Below are 7,591 nucleotides of genomic sequence, written 5' to 3' on the forward strand. Positions count from 1 at the left end.
GCACTAGTCTGACACTCAACTGAACAAGCTAAACAGAAGTTTTCTCTAGCTAAGCAGTATATTTTCCCAAGGGTTACAGCAATGCTGCTGGGGCATGGCTAAGCATTATTCCTGAGACCCTACAGTGGAACCGATGTAACAGAAGTCATCATTCAATTCCATGCCTCTCCTGAAATTCAAACCCGGGACCTCTGGCTTAGTAGTCCGAGACTCAACAGTTCGAGCTAAAGAGAAATTGTCTCTACCTGAGCGGTATATTGCCACTAGTTTTTATCAGGGTTACACTTCTCACCACACAGTGAAAAAATTTGTTTTCTTAATAATATACATTTACCTGTATGAGTGAGTATATCTCATGGGTACCAAGGAACTCTTTGTTCAGCATTGATATTAATCTATTATTATACATCATTATGTTGGCTTAACAATCAGCAAAGTCTGATATTGATATCATTGATATTTCAATACAAAATGTTCCCAGAAGATCAAGAAAATTTTAAATTATAAAACCTGGTTAAATGGATAGCTCAAATACCTTATCAGAGAGGGGGAAAATTATAGGATACAAGGGGATAGTCTGTAGGATACAAGGGGGATAATCTGTAGGATACAAGGTGATAGTCTGTTGGATACAAGGGCATAGTCTGTTGGATACAAGGGGATAATCTGTTGTATACAAGGGGTTAATCTGATGAATACAAGGGGATAATCTGTAGGATACAAGGGGGATAATCTGTTGGATACAAGGGGATAGTCTGTTGGATACAAGGGGATAATCTGTTGGATACAAGGGGATAATCTGTTGGATACAAGGGGATAGTCTGTAGGATACAAGGGGATAATCTGTTGGATACAAGGGGATAGTCTGTTGGATACAGTGGACAGTCTGTTGGATACAAGGGGATAATCTGTAGGATACAAGGGGATAATCTGTTGGATACAAGGGGATAATCTGTAGGATACAAGGGGATAATCTGTTGGATACAAGGGGATAGTCTGTTGGATACAAGGGGATAATCTGTTGGGATAATCTGTTGGATACAAGGGGATAATCTGTTGGATACAAGGGGATAATCTGTTGGATACAAGGGGATAATCTGTTGGATACAAGGGGATAATCTGTTGGATACAGTGGACAGTCTGTTGGATACAAGGGGATAATCTGTTGGATACAAGGGGGATAATCTGTTGGATACAAGGGGATAGTCTGTTGGATACAAGGGGATAATCTGTTGGATACAAGGGGATAATCTGTTGGATACAAGGGGGATAATCTGTTGGATACAAGGGGATAATCTGTAGGATACAAGGGGATAATCTGTTGGATACAAGGGGGATAGTCTGTAGGATACAAGGGGATAATCTGTTTGATACAAGGGGGATAATCTGTTGGATACAAGGGGATAGTCTGTAGGATACAAGGGGATAATCTGTTGGATTCAAGGGGATAGTCTGTAGGATACAAGGGGATAATCTGTAGGATACAAGGGGATAATCTGTTGGATACAAGGGGATAATCTGTTGGATACAAGGGGATAATCTGTTGGATACAAGGGGATAATCTGTTGGATACAAGGGGATAATCTGTAGGATACAAGGGGATAATCTGTTGGATACAAGGGGATAGTCTGTAGGATACAAGGGGATAATCTGTAGGATACAAGGGGATAATCTGTTGGATACAAGGGGATAATCTGTTGGATACAAGGGGATAATCTGTTGGATACAAGGGGATAGTCTGTAGGATACAAGGGGATAGTCTGTTGGATACAAGGGGATAGTCTGTAGGATACAAGGGGATAATCTGTTGGATACAAGGGGATAGTCTGTTGGATACAAGGGGATAGTCTGTAGGATACAAGGGGATAATCTGTTGGATACAAGGGGATAATCTGTAGGATAATCTGTTGGATACAAGGGGATAATCTGTTGGATACAAGGGGATAATCTGTAGGATACAAGGGGATAATCTGTTGGATACAAGGGGATAATCTGTAGGATAATCTGTTGGATACAAGGGGATAATCTGTTGGATACAAGGGGATAGTCTGTAGGATACAAGGGGATAATCTGTTGGATACAAGGGGATAATCTGTTGGATACTAGGGGATAATCTGTAGGATAGTCTGTAGGATACAAGGGGATAATCTGTTGGATACAAGGGGATAATCTGTAGGATACAAGGGGATAATCTGTAGGATACAAGGGGATAATCTGTAGGATACAAGGGGATAGTCTGTAGGATACAAGGGGATAGTCTGTAGGATACAAGGGGATAATCTGTTGGATACAAGGGGATAGTCTGTAGGATACAAGGGGATAATCTGTTGGATACAAGGGGATAGTCTGTTGGATACAAGGGTACAAGGGGATAATCTGTAGGATACAAGGGGATAATCTGTTGGATACAAGGGGATAGTCTGTAGGATACAAGGGGATAATCTGTTGGATACAAGGGGATAATCTGTAGGATACAAGGGGATAATCTGTAGGATACAAGGGGATAATCTGTAGGATACAAGGGGATAATCTGTTGGATACAAGGGGATAGTCTGTAGGATACAAGGGGATAATCTGTTGGATACAAGGGGATAATCTGTAGGATACAAGGGGATAATCTGTTGGATACAAGGGGATAGTCTGTTGGATACAAGGGGATAGTCTGTTGGATACAAGGGGATAATCTGTAGGATACAAGGGGATAGTCTGTAGGATACAAGGGGATAGTCTGTTGGATACAAGGGGATAATCTGTTGGATACAAGGGAATAATCTGTTGGATGCAAGGGGATTATCTGTTGGATGCAAGGGGATAGTCTGTTGGATACAAGGGGATAGTCTGTTGGATGCAAGGGGATTATCTGTAGGATACAAGGGGATTATCTGTTGGATACAAGGGGATAATCTGTTGGATGCAAGGGGATTATCTGTTGGATGCAAGGGGATAGTCTGTTGGATACAAGGGGATAGTCTGTAGGATACAAGGGGATAATCTGTTGGATACAAGGGGATAATCTGTTGGATACATATATATATATATATGGTGTCAACTGTGTGAAATATGTGAAACCAAAGATTTGACATGGTATCATTGTAAATCACATGTTTTATATTACGATTAAAATTCGCCCTTTCATCTGTATTATCAACTTCATTATAGATTGTTTCCCCTTTTCTTACAGGTAGTTACTACTGTCCACTGCCCATTCCCTTTCAGTTACATAATCAAAATTACCTATAACAGGGGATTTTCAACAAGTCCATTGAAAAATGCTTAACAAGAAAAAAATACATCAAAAGATAAAATAGATAAATAAAATTGATATAATTCCTCCCCATGGATTCACAGCTGTCGCCTGTCTTACACAAGGAGTCTGCATTAGAACCTGAAAGGCATATTGATGTATACTCGGATACCAACACACAATCACTACTGTACGGACTTCAGTATAACAAACAAGTTCACTATTACGACATAACACAGTCTGTTTAACCTTTTTAGAAATCTTATTCAAATATCATGTGCGAGATTAATAATTTTAATCCAGGTTTTATTTAATTGCATCAATTAAAATGAAGTTATTTAGAATCTTAAAATCTTTATAAATATACTCATTTTTTCATATTGATTCAATACTTTTCAAATTCTTTTTTAAAACAGTTTTTGATTTATTTTCTCTCTGGGATGAACACCTGATTGGGTAATATTTTCCAAGGAATAGCCCTAACCATCCAAATAAGAAAAACGAAACAAAGTGAAAATGAAATTACTACAGTGCAAGTTTTTGCACATTTACCATAGTCATTGTGGTGAACATTCTCAGGTACAATTATGATATCATAAAACCAAATGAGAGGAAATTTAAATGCTTTGTCACACTCTGATTGAATCATACTTCGATATTGGCCTTCTCAGCCAAACCGTTATCTTTCAACTTCACTTGGCAAATTGATTTCTTATGATCTGCTATTAATGAATTTCATTATGCCAAAATATCAGTTATTGAAAATGAAGAATTCTCAAGAGAGAGAAATATGAAAAATCTGGAAAATGTTCATGATTGCTGGTGGCTGTCCTACACAATACAATCTTTCTGAAAGAAAATATTTTTTTCATATATTGATTTTATTATCGATTTACAAAATCTTAAAATTGAAATACTGACTTCATAACCTTCACATTTCAAAGTCTGGAAAGTAATCAAAGAAATAAAAAACAGTACCGCATTATATTTAAATAATATTGATATTTATATAAATAATTGGGCTATAGGTGATAGGATACTGTAAACAGAGTCTGTGTTGTGTCAAGCAGAACAAGAGGTTTAGGCCATAGTATAGTCATTTCTCAGTATTCATATCAGTACTAAAGACCGACTTGTTGATGATCATAGGAACACACTCATGGCCATGAAAAATATTTTCATATAAAATATGTTTTATTGACATCTGTAATAAAAGCACCTTTTCTATCACACAATGCTGTACGTCAGAACCTGTGATAGAATCGTCTGTAAACTTTACCCTTTAGACTTCAGAACACTGCGAGCTTTTATCTCACACAGGGAAACAATCTGTCAATTATAACTAAGAATAACACTGTGACAGTGATTAAATGTATAATACTAAAGCCAACATGAGTTTCCAAAGATTAATTTTATTCAGTTTCAATCTGCTCATTGATTATTGCGACCTTGACTCTATCAACTCAGCCATTAAGAACACAAACCATATAGGGAAAACATTCTCGATCGTGGGACCTCCAAGAAATTAGAATTATATTTCTGCAAGAGTGACATTTATTTGACATCCCATCATGGGTTGGTTTTTACTTGTCACAAACAATGCTGAATACTTTCAAATATAACGAGTCCATTCTCAATTGATTTTTGAAATTGATCGAGGTTACACTGTCTTGGTAACATTATGCACGATATAAAACAACATGCACTGATCAGTTATAATTTACTAGAAAAACAATACAAATAGTTTGCCACCAGATAACTCAAGATGTCACTACTTTAAACAATTTTCAAAGCTGCTGTAACAGAAGCCTCCGGAAATTTATTGGGTTTTATTCCTACTTGTTATACTGTTTGAAAATAATGAACACAATGCTCATAACCATTACAGACATCCCAATCGGTCTATTACTCTCTGTAGGCCAAGGTCATCTCATGTCTGTTTTCAACATTAAACTTTAGAATGTTCCTCATTTCCTGTCCCCTCTTGCCTTGTTGTCATTTGTCATTTTGGGAAAAATATTTCTCTCTCACCATTTTTTTTTAAAGATCTCGATCTCGACTCAGAAAGAAAAACAAGAGGCCCATGGGCAGTAATGGTCATCTGACCAAAATACACGGAGAATGTAGATGCTCCTCACAAAATAATAAATGGAAAAAATAGTAAACATGAACAATTCAGTAAATGTTTGGAAATTATTGTTCTCCCTGTTTTATGTTTCAGGCCAAATTTGGTTGAAATATATTCCGGCATGTCAGAGAAGAATTTTAAACCCTAATTTCCAAATATCCCCTAAAAGTCCTAACCCAGTGGTCCCTAGGGGCCACAACATCTTCATTTATACAAATTATAATTGCTGTCCCCAGTTTCAGGCCAAATTTGGGTTAAATCAAGGCGGCCCTTAAGAAGGAAGAGCGTTTAAAAGCAGATTTATGAAGTTCCCCCTTGAGGCCTCATCTCAAAGTCCCCATGGGTGGAATCAACTTCATTTAAATAAATTAGAATTTTCTTCCCATAGTCTATAATTATTTTTTCAGAATCAATTATCTGGATGAGGATAGTGGCAACATTTAATGAACTACATTAAAACTGTTTGAGTCTGATCTTTTTGACATTAAAATCTATATATGTATATTAAGTCAGTGACCCTAAATTGGACAAATCATATAAAAACACTCCACAGCAGTTGTTCTCTACCTTTTGAATTCTATTAGATACTGTACAGGCAATTCATTCTATGGAATATCCTTTTCGTTTACAACTTTGATGTTTGACGAGCCATTACGCTCCAAATAATCATTAGATTCTCCTCTAACTTGCATAAGTGTAAATTGTATCATAAATCCTTAAAGATTTGCTAAACTCTGCTATCAGCTACAGTTTCTAAAATTATGCAACGTATCCCTCTGAAAGGAACTAGAAATAGACATCCCCCATGTTGCCTAGACATAAAGCTTAGTAGGAATATAACCCAAACTTTGAAGTTTGGTGTAAAGGTCAGAGGGTTTATACCCCGAAAGTTGAAGGTCAGTGTTAAGGTCAAAGGGTTTATACCCCGAAAGTTGAAGGTCAGTGTAAAGGTCAGAGGGTTTATACCCCGAAATTTGAAGGTCAGTGTTAAGGTCAGAGGGTTTATACCCCGAAATTTTAAGGTCAGTGTAAAGGTTAGAGGGATCATACCCTGAAAGTTTAAGGTCAGTGTAAAGGTCAGAGGGTTTATATCCTGAAAGTATAAGGTCAGTGTAAAGGTCAGAGGGTTTATACCTGAAGTTTAAGGTCAGTGTAAAGGTCAGAGGGTTTATACCTAAAATTTGAAGGTCTGTGTAAAGGTCAGAGGGTTTATACCCCGAAAGTTGAAGGTCAGTGTTAAGGTCAGAGGGTTTATACCCCGAAATTTTAAGGTCAGTGTAAAGGTCAGAGGGTTTATGCCTAAAATTTGAAGGTCAGTGTAAAGGTTAGAGGGATTATACCCTGAAATTGTAAGGTCGGTGTAAAGGTTAGTGAGTTTGTACACGAAAATTGAAGATCGGTGTAAAAGTCAGAGGGTTTATACCCCTAAATTTTAAGATCGGTGTAAAGGTTATTATTATTATTATTACAGTCTTAATGGCCCGTCAACACATAAAAAGGTCATTAAGGCCATCAAACGGTAAAACACACAGTGATCCAAAGGAAATAACATTAAACAAACCAAAAGGTAAAAGACAAATGTTAAAAATCTTAAATGGGTATGTTAACACAAAAGATTAAAATGGTACATGAATTTTACAAATCTCATCAGTTTCAAAAAGGGATTTTAGACATGTAATGTTAAGATTCTCGAGTAGACAGAAGGTCAATGCAGTCCAATAAAAAATGTTTAACGGTGAATGGCTCATCACATCCTATGCACCATGTATTATCTTCGCCTTTCAACATATATGAATGTGTAAGGTATGTATGACCCATCCGAATATGGGCAAGCACAACTTCGTCTCAGTGGTTGTCTCTATAGCCTGGAGACCATTCACCGATAACAGGTTTAACGGAGTGCAATTTGCTTTTGGCATTAAGTATTCCGTTCCTCCTGCCACTGAGCTTTTAAATTTGTTTTAATAAATGGTTTAAAATCGGTAAAATGAAGTTTAAACACAACAGGTGGTAGCCATAAAGCTTCCTTTGCGGCACGATCTGCTTTTTCATTGCCTGGTATTCTCATGTGCCCAGGAACCCAGCAAAAAGCAATACGAAAGTTGGAGACAAGTTCATGATATAGTATTAAGGAATTACGAAAGAAAATATTTTCGATATTTCTATTGCTAAGACTTTGTAGAACGAAAGAGAGTCTGAATGGATAACTGCTCTCATTA

The sequence above is a fragment of the Ylistrum balloti genome, unplaced genomic scaffold, assembly GCF_031769215.1.
Source record: "Ylistrum balloti isolate Yb309-2 unplaced genomic scaffold, AGI_CSIRO_Ybal_v1 Utg370108, whole genome shotgun sequence".
Lineage (NCBI taxonomy): Eukaryota > Metazoa > Mollusca > Bivalvia > Pectinida > Pectinidae > Ylistrum > Ylistrum balloti.